Source organism: Phyllostomus hastatus, unplaced genomic scaffold (genome assembly GCF_019186645.2).
Source record: "Phyllostomus hastatus isolate PE091 unplaced genomic scaffold, TTU_PhHast_1.1 phas_contig_80, whole genome shotgun sequence".
Classification (NCBI taxonomy): domain Eukaryota; kingdom Metazoa; phylum Chordata; class Mammalia; order Chiroptera; family Phyllostomidae; genus Phyllostomus; species Phyllostomus hastatus.
Genome location: NW_025333960.1, coordinates 36,680,454 through 36,699,263, shown reverse-complemented (window position 1 = coordinate 36,699,263; position 18,810 = coordinate 36,680,454). Strand labels below are relative to the sequence as shown.

At 48.6% G+C, this 18,810-nt stretch overlaps 1 protein-coding gene across 1 annotated transcript in view; it reads right to left on the bottom strand.

The window, feature by feature from the left end:
- SETBP1 (SET binding protein 1) overlaps positions 1-14,819 on the bottom strand; it is a 349,804-nt gene extending 334,985 nt beyond the window's left edge. Inside the window, exon 1 of the mRNA XM_045849687.1 lies at positions 13,690-14,819. The gene's annotated coding sequence lies outside the window, so the exon portion shown is untranslated. The remainder of the gene's footprint in view (positions 1-13,689) is intronic.
- Between the last annotated feature and the right edge of the window lie 3,991 nt (positions 14,820-18,810).

Sequence of the window (18,810 nt, the reverse complement as noted above, 5' to 3'; positions counted from 1 at the left end):
TCTTCTCAACTCCACATTCAGTGGTATCAAGGTGATAGCTTGAACCCTGTCCGTGGTAGGAAACGTTCACATCATAGGAATCATCACACTTAAAGCAAGGCTTTAAAAAAATCTGGGACATAGGCCCTGGCTGCTGTGACTCAGTGGACTGAGTGCTGGCCTGTGAACCAAAGGGCCACCAGTTCAATTCCCAGTCAGGACACATACCTGGGTTGTGGGCCAGGTCCCCAGAAGGGGGCTCACGAGAGGCAACCATATATTGATGTTTCTCTCCCTTTCTTTTGCCCTCCCACCCCCCTCTCTAAAAATAATAAAATAAAATCTTTTTTAGAAATCTGGGAAATAGAATGTTGTACATTTACTAGGGTACCACGAACAGTAGACATCTATCTACTATTGTTATGCTAGACAAAGAAGGGCTCCTTCTGCCATATTCTCTAAACTCTGAAAGGCTGAAATCCACAGTGTGCACTGTTATAAAGATTCTTTAGGTCTGTGTCTCAGAGCTTTATTCCAGGAAACATCTCTGCTCAGAACTCAACGCCCCTCTTCCACGCTTCTCAAATCTCTGTCCTCCAGCCTTGCCCTTTGTTTTCTGAGAGCTGTGGTCTTTGAGAATACATGCAATGTTAGAGAAGGACCACCTTTAGTTGTTTTATTAACATTGCCCCCACAGTAGACCTGATGACTATCTTTCTGGTTGACAGAAATTGTGACTTTCTGACCCTAGGGGGTAAAAGGTATAAAAGGATGGAGGGTGAGCCTTCCTGACTACAGATAGACAAGCAACTGTATTTCCAACCTAGGCTCACTGGCCTGTAGCTATGAGAATTCTACCTCAGCTTCTGGTGAGAGATTGTCTGACTTCGGCCTTGGGGGTGATTGAGCATTCACCTTTCTCTCTGTCTTCTAAGGTATTCTGGTGGGGAGTCAGAAGTGACATTTCCAGCTTGGGGTACTTTGCATGTATCTGGAATCCTCTTCCTGATCCTTAAGTTAATGCCTCTTTATCCCTCAGGCCCAAGTCAAATCATACTTCCCTGAGCTTCACAATGCGGAGCAGGACTCCCAGCTTTGTGCCCTTATTGCACAGAATTTTCTTCCCTAGTATTTACTGTATTCTATAATTAATGCATGGGCCACTCTTGGTTTCAGCTCTTCCTACCCCACTAGAAGGTAAGCCCTTTGAGGGTAGAAACTGTGTCTGTCTGGCTCACCCCAGACCCTCCCCACCCCCCGAGTCTGGCATAACTGCTGATCCATGGAGCAACACTCAAAATTATTTACTGAGTGAATGTTGAATGAGAAGCTGTGTCAAAGGCCAGCCAGGTGCCATTTGACTTAGGTTCCCATGAGTCTGAATGATGGGTCTCTGAAATCCTTCCTGCTGCAGAAATATCCAGAGTCAGTTCTCCATAAACACTGATAAATCGATCCAGTGACCCAACCCTTAGCCAGCTCTCAATCAGCAAGGGCAAAAGCATCTGTGCACCACAATTCTCTGACCTTGCATACACGCCAAATGGTCTGCAGCAAAGAACGAAGCTCAGACTCGGTAGCATTTTTATAATACACACCTGGTGGTGCCTTCCTGATCACAGTGCACCTCCTCCAACCTGTGATCTCTGAGCATTGCACCCACCACACTCCCCAGCAGCTTCTCCTGAGCTGCAGTTCCCCCAAATCTCACTGATTTGCATCACTCCCTGAATCCCTGCTACTTCCTCCTGCTGGCCTGCCCTTTCTCCATTCTCCATTTGGCTACCTCTAAGTCGTCCTCCAAGAATTGGGTCAAGTTTCACCTCCACGCAGACTGGCTAGACCTTCCTTTACTATTCCTTTTCCTTTGTGTGTACACATATGCATATGTGCACATGCACACCCACCGGCCTTACACTCATACTCACAAATAGTCTTGTTCAAACTTCCCTAGGCATTCTGCTATCAAAGTGCTTGGCAGACTGTATTGAAATATCCCGTTTACTTATTTACCCCTCCCACCAGACCAGGACTTCCATGAGGGGAGGGGCTTGACAGAGCCTTTACCACAGGTCAGAGCAAAATGAACACAAGCAGTGAGTGTCTGACAGCAGTATCCCAGCCGTGTTCCTCCTGGAAAAGAGTGGACGTAGCACCGATTTGATGTCACGGGTTTAGATTACTTAGCTTTTCCTTTTCACTTGGTAATTGTGTTCTTGGAAAATATACTTAAACTGTTCAAGTTTCACTTGGAAATCCGGTAATAACTCTACCTCAAGGTTGTTTTAAAAAGTAACGGACGATTAAATAAGATACTTATGAAAAAACCTGTTGGGATCATCTTACTGCATCTTCAAAATTCGGGGGAAATTTGATTTACTCCCAGAGTCTGCATCGCCCATGAGCATTTGCCTAAATGCTGCCTTCTCTTCACAGATCCCCCAGCAAAGCCTGAGGGACAACTTCTCCATTTCCCTCGACAACGGGAAGCACATAGGGGCAGTTTAACATGTACCTGCCAACTTCAGTATTTTGATGTTGTTGAGTACTGTTTCCCTCTTGTTCCCAGTTTGTTTCATAGAGGAAATAAGACTGAGTTCAGTCTTGAATTCCAGATTCAATTCCCTGCTCTACCATTTGGCGCTGGGTGGCCTTGGGCAAGTCTCCTTTTGTCCCTGGTCCCCCGATCTTCATTTGTAGAACGATGGGTGTGACGCTGTGAATTCTGCGGCTCCCTCCAGCTCTGGCGTTCTCTGGTGCTGAGCTTTACCTCCTCAACAGGACCCCCTCCAAGACAGGGTTGGCACCTGACATTTCTTAATCCATTTTACTGGTTCTGCAACTCCCCCTGGCTGAGCGTAACACAAAACTAAGAATCAGTCCCGATGCTCGGGGATCTCCACAACTGGGAAACAGAACCAAGCTTCTGAAGCGGGAGGCTGGGCACACTATTTGTTAACCAAGCGTTCCTGCTCCAGCTGCAAAAATAGTGCCTCCTTTGGGAACCAGGAACACAACACAATGGGATGGAGAGAGCCTTGGGTGTGGGCCCCTGGGGAAGCCTCTCTCAAGCATGGGCTGGGCCGATCCTCAAGCCTACACGTCTGAGCTCTCGCTCTGGCAAATTCCCTGCGGCCGGCACTTCTCTGTGCAGTTGAGGAAGGCACATGGCTGCAGGGAGAGTGGGGGTTAAACACAACCGGTGGCCTTCAGGAGCCTCATCAGTCTAATCGGGACAACAACCCTGCGATGCATAGACCTGTCCTCATTTCACAGCTGTGAAACGATGGTCTAGGAAGGCTAAAGGTTTGCCCATGGGCACACACTACCTGTGCCCGATCCACAGTCAAAACCAAAGCCTGTGCTTTTACTTGCACATCACGATGTCTCTAAAACACAAAGTGATGCCGGCTTTCAACCAAACACCCTCAACTGCTTCTACAGAAGTGAGTTCCAAAAACCAGTTTGCCACTGATTTGCCACATAAACCCTCTGGGCATCAGTTTTCTCATCTGCCCTCCTAGTGTCTTGACAGAATCTTACAAGGAAAAAGTAAGTGACACATGCAGAATAGCACCCCAATTGATTAAACATCACAGGGCAGACTGGTAAGAAGTCGATGTGATCCTTGTATGTCGTGTGCAAGCAGAGTGCAGCGATCCACAAGGTAAAGAAAAGGATTCTAACTTCTAACAGGCATCTAGTACACAACAAAGCCTTTAAGTTCATTCATGGATTCCACTCTGAGATGTACTCATTTTACAGGTAAGAAACCTAAAGTTGAGAAGTTTATTGAAATGACAGTGGTAGCTCTGTCTGATTCCAAATGTCATTTGTTTTCCTTTGGACCACAGCGCCATCAGTCTTTAAATGCCCAGAATCAGTAGTCACTTACACTCTGGTCCTCCACCACGCCCTTCGTAAATCAGGAATGAAAATGACAGACTTCACTGAAGGCAATGGGACTAAACTGAATAATCAAACAATCAATTCCACACTCTTTCTTTCTAGGCCCTCTAATTTTGACTCCATGCCTTGCTCAGTCTTTATTCAAATTCCTCAACTTCCCAACCATTTGATTCAGCAATTGTTTTTCTCGTTGTCAATTGGACATAAAGTGTCATCTGTCACTTACAAGTTTCCACTTCTGCCACAAAAGAGATGCTAGGCATACCAAAGAGCTAAACAAATACTAGCTCCCTTTCCCTTCCTTTATATTTCTTATTCAGCATCTTAAACTATCATTTCAATATTGCATTTACTGAAATTTGTACATGTCTTTCTCCAATTATACATTAAATTCCTGGAGATGAGTAGCACAGAGCTCCTTGTTCCTCAGAGTCGCTGATCCTCACTCATACTGAGTGCTTATATGTATTTGGGGGTTTTGTTCTAGAGAATACTCTTTGGAATGTCAGCCTGAGGAGCTGGAGGCTGACCAGAGCACGGGCGGGCAGCCCAGTCAGAGGTCAGGGTTCTCTTGGGTGTGGCGGGTGTGGCGGGTGTGGCGGTTCTCTGACAAGAGCACCCTGTGCCCCCCTCACTCTGAAAACTCCAGCCATGGCTCCCCTCCCAGCTCAGGGGGAATGTAGCCTTGGCCTGCTCCTCACAGGACCCCATCCCATCCATCTTGCTGCCTGGCGCTCCACAAAACCCTGATGTCCAGGAAGCGGTCTCCGGAAAGTAGTCTCCTTTCGGCCTCTGCATTCTCAAGACGAGTTATCTCCCCTGCTGCTCTACCCAAGGCGGTCCCATTATTCAAGACTCAGCCCAAGCTACACCTACCCCTTGAAGCTTTACTAGTCTGTCTAACCACTGGAGGTGCAGGCCTTTCCTGAGCTCCCAGTGGAGTTATTACTGGGCCCTAGATGACTGTCCATGCCTGTCCCACCCCTGGTTTTCATGAGTTCTTATGGTCTCTTCACTAGACTGAGAGCAAACACGAGGTTCTCTCCATCTCTTGGAGTCCCCACAGCACCCAGTGGTGTCTGGTCATACTCATGTTGCAATGTCAACAAGAAAACAAAGTTTGCCAAATCAGAGGGCTGAAGTGCTAATGAGCCTGAATGAAAACTCTGGACACCCAGATTGGGACCAATTTCGAGAGCCCTGGGGTCTGTCCTGCACACTGTGGTCAGAAGACCTCAGACCACCAAGATGCCAGCTATGGCTGGCGGGCCTGTCTGTGTCACCCAGCTGGACCTGCATCATCAGGCTGCCCTGGTCCTCCTGCCAGGTGCAGCACTCCTTTCTTGTCGCAATTCCAAAGCCACATGCAAACTTCATCCCACCTCTGCTCTTGCGCAAAAGCTACTCTACCACCAAGAATGTCCCCTTGTTCTAATTCCCCTGTCAAACTCCAAATCACATCCTCCTCAAAGCCTTCCCAGACTATACCTTAGTCCTGGTCACACGAATAACGTCATTCTTCTTAGGTCAGGCTCCCGCCTCGGCTGCGGGCCACTGCCTTCCATCTGAGCTAATAAGCATGTCTCTCCAGAGACACTGTCCACTCTCCACAGGCAAAAGCCACATCTCGCACCAGACCTTTCCCGCCCAACAGTGCCAGGAACAATGGCTCACACAAGCTGCAACGCTGAGACTTTAATAAATATTTGAGGATCAAAAAACCGACTGTAATCGAGCTCTAGAGTACAAAATAATGAGCGGAAAGCAGGCCCACGGGGCTTTCACATCAAATCATCCTTTTTAGCCACCATTATTAATCAATACTTTAAAAAAATCAAAGCTCTCATTGTTCAAATAACAATAGGTCACAGACACAGCCACCAACAACTTGCAAGGGGACTTGCCACCCAGATTTCATTATTTTGCTACAAGCGCAACAACAGTGCCAAGGCTTCTCATGAACGTGCTGAGGCTGCTGTGCTGGATGCGTCGGATTCAGCATCTCCCGCCTCCACGTCTTTCCAGCTCCAAGTGCAAACCCCAAGCCGCTTCTTTCCACTGACAGAACCGCACGTCTCTGACAGAGGGAAGGAACAGTGAAGAAATTGCTTCTCACTCAGTTGGGCCAACAGCGTCACGTGCCCTTCCCCCCCATCCCAAGTCCTAAAGTAAAAGCAATTGCAGCATCTCCGTAACTTGCAGAACGTCCCTCTTCATCGATATCCAACCAGTGTGCTCCTGATTCAGACCTCTAGCTCCGTTTCCACAGAGCGTCAAGTCAAAGCGCAGCTTCCCTGGTCCCACCCCAACCCAAAGCACAGAGGCCTCTCTCTGGCATTGGACAAACTGTGGGTCACTCCCTTTGACCTCAAATCGCAATACATACCAACTCACTAGCAGTTACTGAACACAGGCCAGGGCAGGGCAGGTTCTGCTGTGGGGGGCTGAGAAGACCCCCCAAGAACACAGTCATGACCCCAGTCTTTGTGCCCAGTGAGATCTACACACACACAAAAATAACACCCAGCCTCCTACATCCATGAGGTCCACCAAGTAGCAGAGATTCAAGACGCCTACTGGGCACAGGAAACATTAGGAAACAGAAGGAAAGTCCAGAAAGAGAACATATTCTAGGTTTTCCAGAAGCTGCCTTTGTCTGCTTCATCTCCCTTGTCTCAACTATTTCACCAAAGAGGACCAATTCTGAAAAAAGATGTAGGGAAGCAGTCTTTTTCTTCCTTCCACATTCTTCTTCACACTTAGCTCTCCTTCTCACCTCTCCCTTCCCTGTGCTCCAAGTCCGGCTCTCAGTTCTAACTGGAGAACTTCTCCTGATCCCATCTCCCCTTCTGTAACCTAGTTCCCCAGAGTAAACACTTAGCAAAGTACACTAATTCTCAAGGGGATTGCTCTAGAAGGGTGTTGGGCCGCCATGAAGTAGAATTGCAGAATTTCATGGCAATCAAATCCTTCCACTTTAAGGTGGCTCCGGCCACCTTAAAAGGCAATGTCACTTGTCCAACATGATACGCTAACGAGTGGCCAGCCCAGCCTGCAGCAGGCCTCTCAGGAGCCTTTCCCTGGACCTGTCCTCTCTGGGCGCCTTTCTCTGCTCAGCCTTCTTTGTCATCGCAGCCAAGGCTCACTCCCTCACCGAGAAGCGCAGAGGCACTTGGACTGCAAGGACAGAGAAGTCTGTGGGGTTGAGTGCCAACATGAGCGTGGCGGACAGAACGTGCAATCGGAACTTTCAGAGAAAGTCAAGAGTTCTGTGTACTGTTGTGATGATGAGACTCTAGCAGGCACTTAACACATATTTGAGGATTCAAGGAATGAGTGAATCAGTGACTGGTAGAATATACATGTGGGAAAACATCATTAACTCTTAGGCTTTGAGGGAGAAACTGAGAGTGGGCGACTGCCCCTGAAAGATAGCCAAAAGCATAGAAAGCCATTAACCTGAGTGGTTATTATTCACTTTGTCTGAGAGGTCCTCACTGTGCTGCTTCACAGCGCAGAGCTTTAGCCCACCTTCAACAGTGTTCCCTTTTAATCGTCCATCTTTACATAAATTCTGTGATCCATTCACACCACAGAAATCATTCACTAGCAGGGGCGGGGCTTCCTGGGGTGAACTTGGCTCCTTCCTTCAAGGACCGACAACCTGGGAGGTAGTGACAACAAACAAAGAAGCCACATGAGCAGGTTGCCAGGCAAGTGCTCCAGACCTGAAGTGCTCCAGAGACCTGAGGTGCTGAGAGGGAGCTGGTCCGAAGTCCTAAGAGGCAGACGTTCTGGCTGGATGGGACCAATCAGGACACCTTCCGCAGAGGAGGTGGGGACACAGAGGGAGCTGAGGGGTGGAGGGTGGGGGTGGACATGTGCACAGAGTGCCCCGGTCAGCACGGAAATCAGTGTGGCAGCAGAGGAGGCTGTGTGTGTTGTGTAAAATGGGGTTCACTGGAGAACACCGACGGGTGCCTGGAGCAGGCCGCTAAGTGGGGTGCGCCAGGAAGCATGGGAAGGAAAAAGAAGGAGGGGTGACCCAGAAGAGTCAGGGAACACATGGACTGTGAAGCCCTTCCCCAATTCCAGAGAAATCACTGGGTTCGCTAGGACACAGGTAATCCTGCTATCAAGTTGTCCCTTTACAGAGGCTACAAATTCTGTCCTGAATACCCTGCTCCACCACTGGCAGCCCCTGAGGGACACCTCCCCCTCTACCCCCCATCATTGTCTCTCCTGTGTGTCTCTATGTCCTTTTCCCTTTCCCCTTCCATCCTTAACTCCAGCATTTCCCGAGCACCAACACATCCTTGCGTCCAAACTGGATGTTGCCTGAGACTTCGCATTTCCGATATGTACTGCATCATAAGCATCCACAAATTCAACTGCTTTTTTTTTCATGAGTCACCTCAACAGTAGAAAACAACTACTCCCCGACTGTGTTAGAACCCAAGGGACCCCCGTGGGCATTTCTGGTCATATCAAGGGGTTATTCATCTGTGCGCTATGGAGACAAGGATCTCAGGACCAGTTTCCAGGAGGCAGCATGGAAATCCTCTCAGAGTTCAATTACAGAAATTAGCGGGTATTGTTTAATCCTCGCAACCCCTGTGAAGTAGACAGGGTAAGCATCTTTATCCCTATTTTACTGATTAGGTTACTGAGGCTCAAAGCGGTTAAATGACTTGGTGGGGGTCATTTAGCTGGGAAGTAGTGGGGACAGGATCCAAAGCAGATTTGTCACTTCAGGTGTGATATTCTTCACTTTTTTTTAACACAGTTGCCTGATCCCAGTTCAGCCACCGACTTGTGTCATTTATGCAGCTCAGTGTATAAACTGCCGCGACTTCCCTAGGAAAATCAGAGGGAAGATAGGATATGAAGATATTTTTGAAAAGGGCAAAGTGCCACGCATATGAAAGGAATATTTTTGATGAGAAAAAAGTAAGTGGGTTTAAGGAACCATTTTCCCAACCTGGCAAAGTCCTGGAAGTCTTACCTGCTCGCTAGTCATTCCCCATCCCTCCCTAGCACCTGGGAAGGCAGAAGTCCCTGCGTGTGCGGTGTGGGGTGGGGGGTGGGGGTCAGCTCAGCGGGCTTTACCTATAACTGTTTTACAGAGGTCTGCTCATCAGAATCTGTCATCGGCCCCAGGGGAGCTATGGCTCCTTCCTCCTAAGTGATCCTCTGAGGCTTGCTTACCTTCTCTATTTTTTTAATTTTTTTTAATCCTCACCCAAGGATATCTTTATTGATTTGAGAAAGAGAGAGACATCAATTGGTTGCCTCTAGTACATGAGTGCCCTTACAGGGGTTCGGTGCCCTGACCAGGGATCAAACCTGCAACCTCTGGGTGTAAGGGATGATGCCCCAACCAGCTGAGCAACTCAGCCAGGGCTCACCTTCTCCCTTTGACCCTGGCATCATCTGCTCTGAACCGGACAGGAAGTCAACTGTGGGTTTCTAAGCCAAAACACATTTTTAAAAAATAATGTTTCCTCAACCTTAGAAGGCACCCTCTAAGGGGGGGAAACCCACTCCGAAAGGGAAGCTGATTCAATCTGAACCTTTAAAACTTCCCGATGAGAACTGTCAGGGCCACAAACTTGGACTCAGTCACCCAGCTAAGGTTACCAGCCCCCCGAAACTTGACATTGCCCCAACCTGGTGAGTCAAAGGAGGCTTCAGAATCTAGTGGACGGCTGAGTGAAAATGGAAATGAAAACTCAGAACCAGACAAGAACGGAGGATGGCACTTCCCCCACGTTCACGACATACGCTCTGCGGGCACCTTGGTGTTTCACTGTCTGCACCCATCAAGCGTTTGGCTGCCCGAAGTGTCTGCCACGTCACGAAGAGTTTGCGAAACACCAGGTCGCCTTCAGGAATAGCTCTAAGAGAGGCCTAAACCAGTGGCAATGTGTATGCTGGTAGTGTTTCTTACCTAATGCTGGCCTAAAACATTTGGGAAAGCTCACCCAGTTTCATAATATGCCACTGCATAGGAATGGAATTCAATTGTTTTTGTTCCCTTCTTCAAAGGAACCCAAGGCCCAAGCACAGCGGTGACATGGGGCAAGGACTCTACGAGGTTTCCTGTTTTCAGGGAAACTCTCCAGGACAAGGGCAGCCTCCTGAACACCCACTCCACCCCACCAGAACTGTCCCACTCAGTGGGTCCCTGAGCAAACTCCACAACATCATGCCATTTGTTATGGCGCTGCAACTCCTGACAATGCTAATATGTTAATAAAGATTGACCCCACTCTTCTGGAAGGAGCAGAACTGAAGCAACTTGAAATGCCATCAGCAAAAAATTATTTATTTCCCATTCCTGAGCAGCAGAAAGCAAGGTTTCATTGGCCGGGTCTGCCTTCAATAGCTTTCTGGTTTCAATTAAAACTTCGAGTCTCCAAGGGAAAAACTGGCATTCTGGGAGGCTGAGGCCTGGCCAAGTCTCAGTGTCTCCTCGTGAATCCAGAAGGGATGTCCCATCCATCTAGCTACTTCTCCTCTTCCTCCTCTTGCATGGGATAAGGAAGCTTCAGAGTGAGACTGAAGCACAACTAAAAATAATGACCGGTTGAAAGAACTCTCCTCTTCTGGAGGTGCATTTGTGTATCAGATGAATACTGATTTGGCCCCGAATGGAATTGAAAGTCAAGGTAATGGCAGAAACAGAATCAGGAAACTGCGAGAAGTGCCTACCTATTTATTTCTTCTTTAGCAAAAACTCCTGCCTCCTGCCTCTCCCCACTGACCATTTTCAACTACATTCTGCAAAGATTCCATGGGCTATTTTCTCTTTCCCTACCACTGCCTCTTAGGTCAGATGATTTACAAAGTAGCTTGCCATCAATAGTACAAGTACAGGACCAGAAGCTCTCATGGCCCGAAGGTCTCCTTGGTTCACCCAGGGTTACCCCAGGCTTCCCCTGTGTGAAGTCCAGAACTAAGTCTGCCAACAGTACCTTCCTATGTAACATTCTGATGTTAACATACAAAAGATCGGATTACACCATCACTTGTCTAGCCCATTCATGAACATATAAGGCAGCTGATAATTTCTCCAAAGCCAGAAGTGGCCCCTTCCTAACCCACATTGTTGCCTCCCAGCCACTCTGCCTTCTGCTCACTACACGCCTTCCCCTCCCCCACTTCCAGTTTGTTTATTCCAGTGACACATCTATTTTCCCTGCTAACAGAGACAAGTCGGTTTCCCTCCTCTGGCTGCCGACTGCATTCGCTCACCACCTCCTCCCCCCAGCCCAGCTCAGGTTACTATAGTGGCAAGCAGCTCTCCCAGCCCAGCTCTAACACCAATTCAACTTCCCAAGACTAAGACATTTTCTTTTTAAATTAATGGGGGAGGGGAGGCGGTTTGCAAAACAGCACTTTCAGAGTACCTGATCTTCCTAATTTCTCAGCCTACATTCTTTGAAGTTTGCAAATACTGTGTTCATTCGCACACTTCGGATCCGTCTGAACGTGCTTCTCTTCTAGCAGGAAACTCGATTAAATACAGAGGAAGAAAACACAGCATCTTAGACTTGGTTCTGAAACCTGGGGCTCCCAGGTCAGGGCAGAAAAGATCCTGCCTCTCTCAGGCTGCCTTGGGAGCCTTGGGATGGTGGAAGCCACAGAAAGCAGGAGAAGGGAGAGATAGTGACCTGGGATTGTAAACTGGCTACATTTTAAAGTGCCACAAACTTTCTCCTCCCTTACACGCCTCCTGGCCAGTTGGCCCCGCCTCCCCATCCCAGCCAGACAACCTCTAACTGGGGTGTGCAAAGGAAACTCTCCCAGACCATTCAGGTCTGGCCCCAGTGGGGAAGATGTGGCTTTCACAGAACACCACTCTTCCTCTCCAGGTCCCTCTTTTGAACCCCACCTCTTAACACACACACACACACACAAACACACAAGTGTTTGCAGCTGAATATGAGTTCAGATGGGGCAAATACAATTTACCACTGTGGACTAAAGGAGGGTAACAGATGGGGCTGAACTGCCAGATAGCTTTAGTGACAGCTACTTTATAAAGTTTTGTTGTTGAGTTGTTGTTGTTGTTGTTGTTTTTGGTACAAATCTACAGGAAAAACAGAAAAGCAGGAAAGCAAAGGAAGAGAATGAAAAAAATCATGTAAGAGAAAAACAAGTAATACTATATTTCCTTAAAGACCATGGACTCCAACCAAACTTCAGGGGAAAGTGTGGGGGGGGGGCAGGGGAGGACTAGGAAGGAAAAGTAGCCGCTGTAGAATTCCAGAATAAATTGCCCTTTTGGAGGAGAGCTTCTGCAGGGATAAGGAGACGCACAAATTGGCCTTTTAGCATTAGACGTCAACCATAAGATTATCAGGACAGTTTATTTGAAGCGGAAACAAATCGGAAATCCTTCCCTCAACAGCCCTTTTAGACTGATATGCACACCCTCAGAACCCACACACACAGCACATAAAGAATAAACACAGCATCAGGGGGCAATAAGAACCCCCCGCCTGGCACTTCCAGGACCTCTAGCCTCATCTCCTACTTCCAATTGCACAACTTTCTGATCTCCAAAGAAAATATTTCCAGTTGGATCCGATTTCAGAATTGTTGTAATCGATGTGGGTCAGGGAGAAGGGGTGCCTGTAGTGTGTGGGGAGGGGGACAGGAAGACAGCATTTCGGCAGTTACTTTTTTTTTTTTAGAACCAGCATGCTCTACCGATCAGAAATTGCTATTACCCAACAATGCTTCCATCACAAACAGACACCAAAAACAGCATCACCGTTATCACCATCTTGCTATATAGATCTGCCCAGTCCAGTATACCTGACTTTGTCTCTGTGGAACTTCTCAAACAGTATTTTAGTCAAAGAGATAATGATTTGAAAGACAAAAACAATAAATCGATACTGAAGGGCTCCCTTTCCGGAGTGATTTCCCACTTGGAAACCACCAAACGGGGAAGCCTGCCCTTAATTCCCAAGCCCACGGCTCCTCTAGAAACACACACAATGCGTGCTTTCAGAAAAGGCATTCGTCTGCTTTTAAGGGAATTCTTGCCTTTTAAGAGTCCCAAAACCAAAGAGCACGAGAAAGATACTCGGATCCATTGATGAAGATTTTAAGAGAAAGACTAACACAGAGCCACAACACAAGCACACACCAACCTTCGCCGGCTGGACCACTTCGTCCCTGTTCTTCTTTCTATTAACGACACGTTAGATTCTGATACATTCCCGCCCCCCCCTCAAAAAATCCAACTAGGTTACAATGTAGCTCTCTAGCTCCACTTAACCTGCAAGTTACAAAGAGAGAGGAAAAAAAATCCTGCCGCCTTCCCACCCCTTTCCCTACCCCCTCCCCCTCCGAGTCCACTCCGACACCAAACCCGCCAGCCCTGGCAGCCGGCGGCAGGACCGAGGGAGGGTGCAAAAGGCGGGGGGGTTGGGGAGAATCAGATTAGGCGAAACTCAATAAGCTCCCAGCCCTGCAGCCTGAAGCTTCCACCATCGCCACCACCAACGGGCCACTCCAAATGAGCCGGCATCGCTGCCCACCCGTGAGCGGGCCGGAATCGCGCCCATCCTCGGCAGTCTCGCCCGGACCGGCATCCGCCCCCTCGGCCCCTTCTCCCCCTTCCCGCCCCGTGCAAAGTCAAAGCCCCGGCGAGGCGACGTTAACTTTTGCATGCAGGACACACACACACACACACACCGCCGGGGCCCCTGGCGTGCGGGGACCCGTGGCGCGGTGGGAGGCTAGGCGCCGGGCTCCCGGGCCAAGGTCGCCGCGCGTGCTCACCCATGTCCCGGCGGCTCCGGCTCCGCTGGCCCCGGCGCTCGCTCAGATCCCGGCTCCGGTCGCTCGCCCGAGTCCCCAAAGGTGCTGCTGCGGTAACTCCATGGCGATGAGCATCTGTCAAACGGCGAGCCGCGGGCGTGCCGCCCTCGCTCGGGGGGCGCGGGGGCCCCCGGGCGCGCGGAGGCGGCGGCGGGCGCCCCGGCCGGCCCCGCGCTTCCCGCCCGGCGCGGCCGCCTCCGCCGCGCCACCGATTTATGGAGAGAGATATCAAGGGGGAAAATGGCGTCTCCGGAGCCCGAGGAGTCCTGGAGTAATCACATTCACACACACACGCCCGCACGCACACACTCGCACACACTTGCACACGGGCGCGCGGCGAGCCGGCTAATTTTAGCAGAAACCAAAAAAAAAAAAAAATTATATGTATGTATATTCCCGTCTCTCCGATCAATGCTATTTTTTTTTCTTTTTCTTCAAAGGCTGGATTGGAGCTTTAAAAAATGTTGCCGGGTTTGGGCTCGCAGGAGGCGGCGCGCGGAGGGCGAGGGCGCTTTTGCTGAGCTGTGCAGTTCGGTCCGCGGTGCCGAGCTGCCCTGCCGCCCGCTCGCTGGTCCGCCCGCTGTCGCTAGTGCTGCCGCCGCCGCCGCTCCATGGCCGCGCCCGCCCCGCGCCCCCGCCGCGTCCCTTCGCCGCCTGCCCGCGTCTCCGGCGAGCGCTGGAGTGGGGTCGGGCCCGTGTGCCTGCCTCCCGCGCCCTCTCCCGAGTCCCGGAGTCCTAGTGAAAGGAAGGGGGAGGGCGCGGGCGGGGGAGGGGGGAGGAACGGAGCGGCCGCACGGCGGAGCCCAGCGGGGACCGCCACCCTCGATCTGCTTCCGAGGGGGCGCGGGAGCCCACACTGCTCGCCCAACGGGCCGTGGGCCGCTTTCCCGGCTGCAGCCCCGGGAGGCGTAGCCAGTAACAAGCGACCTCTCCCTCACCCTCCCTCTTTCAGTGAATTTCGGTTAATTTCGATCGATTGGAGGGAGCGGGGCTCTTGCCGCGGGAGGAAGAAAACAGTTCGTGGAGGCTGCTCGGGGACCCCTCTCTGCCCCTCGAGCCCCTCCCGCTCCCCAGCGCCCTCGCGGCCCAGTGGCTCCGCGCTCCAGAGTCAGCCGCGAAGACTGGGCGGCCGCGGGGACAGCCGCGGGATCGGCGCCGGTTCCCGGGCTCAACACTGCCACTATCTGACACAACAGGAGCAGTGTTGGGGGGAGTTGTGCGCCCAGGCGAGAGATGTGATAGGCTCTGAAAACTGGGTGCATTTTTTTAACCTGGTAATTACATTTCACTTTCGGGGGGTTATTTTTTGTTAAGCGACATATATGCATTCAGATGCTTGTGTGCATTTTCGTGTTGTTCACAAAAATTGGATACTTGATGATAGGGAAGACACAGAGAGATGACAAATGACCATTGGCATGCAGGGTGGTGGAAAGAATAAGGTGGAATGTCTCAGTTCATACAAAATATGGTGATATTTTAATCTCTTTGAGTGCCTATAGTTGGGCTGCAAAAAGGGAACATTTTCAGGCCACTCATTTGCAATCTCAGACCACTGAGTAATGGAACTCCTCAGAGACAGGTCCACACTATAGGACAAGATAGGACAGACACGGATTCGGGAATGTTCGCAATTGATTTTGCCTGAAGACCTTAGGTAGAGTTTTCTCAGAACTCGGATTCTGAGAGGATTCTTGACTGCCGTGTAGAGAGACCTTGGACATTCAGACCGAGGAATGATTTGGTACTGACTGAGGATGCTACCCGCCCCCCTCCCCCAACAACCACATGGGCCATGTCCGCCTGGATTGGCTGCCCCTTTGAATTCTGTCCCTGAGCGTCTTCAGTCTCCTCACACTTTTCATAGAAATGATGCCGTGAAGTGGGGTAAGGGAGACTGGGTTGGAGGACCCTCCAACTCCCATCCTGGTCCACGTCCTGGATGAAGTTCAGTCTGATTCTCAACAGAAAATTCACTCCCCTCTGACCCAAATGACCTCCCTGTCTTCTCCCCCCCCACCCCAGGAATGTTCTGATTGGCCACAAACATTTCTTCTGGTACTCACCATTGCCAAGACCTCTGTTAAACCCACATTTCAGTAGGCCTCCCTCTACCCTTTATACTGGAGTGTTGTTATTAGCGGCAAAGTGATGCTCAAATAGAAAAATCATCAGGGCATATAGGATGGTGATAGAAGTCACAAAACACAATGCCCAGTCATCCTCCGTTATCATATGGCCTCTGCCCATTTCCCTGTGCACCTAGATCTCTCTACGGAAGCTGGCAGAGGCCTAAGCATGTGGTGGCCCAAACGTATCCTATCCTTTCCACATTTAGAAAGGGAGCCCCAAAACTCAGAAGTATTGGCCCATGAGCACATGACTGCCTGCAGCTCAAGTCCTTTGTCTTCTGTAACCTAGACATACTTACAGGGTCTTCCTGTGTTGTGTTTCTTTGAAGTGCAACTCTGAGAAGCACTTGCCTTGTTAAAACATTTTACTGTAATTGATGGTAAGTCTGCATAATTACGGTGCAGCAGAGGTTTACCTGAGATATCACCTACTTAACCCCATGATCCTAAAGCTGAGGTAACAGTGGGGCGGATACAATGGATTGCCTGGGGTCTCAGAGTTGAGGCAAAGCCGTGCAAAGGCTCTCTGTCCCTTGTCTTCATCCTGGGCTTTTTCTTACATGTAGCCCGTCTTTCTGTCATGAAAGGGAAGGGAAGGGGAAAGAAAGGGGGAATCCTCTCACTCTTGGTTTCTTACATCTATACAGAAAATATACATATGTACAGGTATGCATACATGCGTATACTTCTTTTAATGTTACATATAATATATCATATATGTTTACATTTAAATATATGATAATATAATAATAAAGGATCCCTGAAAACTGAAGCGCCCATCCCTGAATGAAATATCTATGTCCTTACACAGATATTGATGGATATCTATAGGTGCATGGATCTGTATTCAAATTCTTGATGACAGGCACAGGAATTGTTACCTCCTTTCGCTAGTAGGCCAGTCTTGGATTATCTGAGAACTAGATCCTGAAACACAGAAAGTCTGAAGCTGGTAAAGAAGTTAGCCTGAAAATTAGTGCCATGCAATTTTAAGGTAACTTTCCCCAAGGCCCTTGAGAAAATAAAAGAACGCTCTGAGCAGCTGATGGGCATGCACACAATATACATCTCTTATTCCTACAAAATCTCCAAAATCAGCATTCTACAAATAATTATATAGCATGGACTATGGCAGCAACTAGAGATACAAACTCAGAATTCACGACAAAGTGGGATAGACTGACATTCAAACGTCCACCAGAAAGGAGATGTTTACAAACTGCATGGCTGGTGCACAGATGCAGAAATGGCAGGAGGAGGACGAGGTCAGAAATCAAATCCTCTTTAGACTTGTTGAATATTTATTATCTATTTAACATAAGCATTTCCTTTTGCCTTTGTTCACATATACTTTTCCCCCCCTATAATCTGTTCTTCTCCAACCAAAGACAAAACTTTTGAGGATTGGGCTGTGCCTGAATGGACAATGTCAATACATGTGGGCAATAAATTTTCCTCTGATATCACCAAATACCTGACTTTCTGCCTGTTGGACTATTGCTCTGTGTTCTAGGCACCCACATACCTAATCTGTAAAATGGCCATCACAGAAGCCCTCCTCAACTTGTCCCAGACCCCACATCAGATACTGCAAGGATCTGTAAGATCCTTCATTCCCTACATGACTTGAGAGCCAAATAAAGGGTATATATGCAAGCAAAGTATGGCCCCAAGTGTATAGGTCACGTCATTGTCACATTTTTAAGCTAAAGAGCTGAAAGAAATTAGTCAAACCCACACATTCTCTCTTTATAAGAAGTTGAAATCGAGTAGTATAATCAAATACTCAGAGCCAGTCACTCCTCTGAACATATACATACACATTTCTTGGGTTTAAATACAATACTGATTCTCCCCTTTTTTTGGAAAATTAGGTAGTATTACCTGATGTGATGCTTCTCAACACATATTGTAAATCAGAATTACCTGGGAGAATTACTGTTGCTTAGGACCCATGTTGACGTCATTGGTCTTCATAATAAATGCCTTGGGTGCTTCTAACATGCAAATGATTGAGAACCACTAATCCAATACAAAGGGCATACCTCCATAATGTAATCAGGACACTTGGCTCCTATAATCTTAGGTTAGGTAGCATTATAAAAGGTGCAGATAACCAAACCAAGTGACTACTATAGTGAACTGTGCAGCAATATTGCACCATATTTAGAGTTTGTGGGCAATTCTGCAAAGGTAGAAATTGGGAGTATGTTTCAATGATGCAATGGAAAGATCACACACCAGATTGCTAATGAGACTTGGTTTTAAGCTTATTTGGCAAGTACCCTCACCTCCCTGACCTCGGATTCCTCTTTTGCAATAGGAGGAGTATTCCCAAGTCTTCTGGGGAGCAAGTCATCTATAGAATGCTTTCCAGTTTTGATGCTAGGACCTAAGAGAGGCCCAAGAGAACAGTGAGAGTATATTGTGAACAATAGAAGTGGAAGGTGAACACTGTCTTTAGATGTAAGAAAGGCATCAGGAAAAAAAAGGGTTAGTTTGCTTGACTCTGCTCTGGGAGGCATAACCAGTCCCAATCAGCTGTGGTTCGAAGGAGGTAGAGCTCAGTTCAATATAAAGAAAATGCTGTGATTAGACCTGAGAGGAGAACAGATCATCTTGAATAATAATGAGCTCCCTATTGTAAGAAGTATTCCAGTAAAGATTTTGTGCCCTTATTTTTCACTTCTCTCCAACCACAATCTGTGAACTCCTTGAGGTCAAGGACTTTCCATTATACCTCTGTGTCTTCACTGGATAAAAGCGTACTTGGAGCCCAATGTATGTCCAGTAAGAACTGGTAAAATATCAAAAATATTTAACAATATGACATGGGACCAATTGGTCACAATGGACACTGGCACTGGTCCTGCTTGGCCAAGTGATATTTCTTTAGATTTTTGGATCCTGAGGAGGGACTAGGTGGTAGAGTGGGAGGGATGGGGTGAGT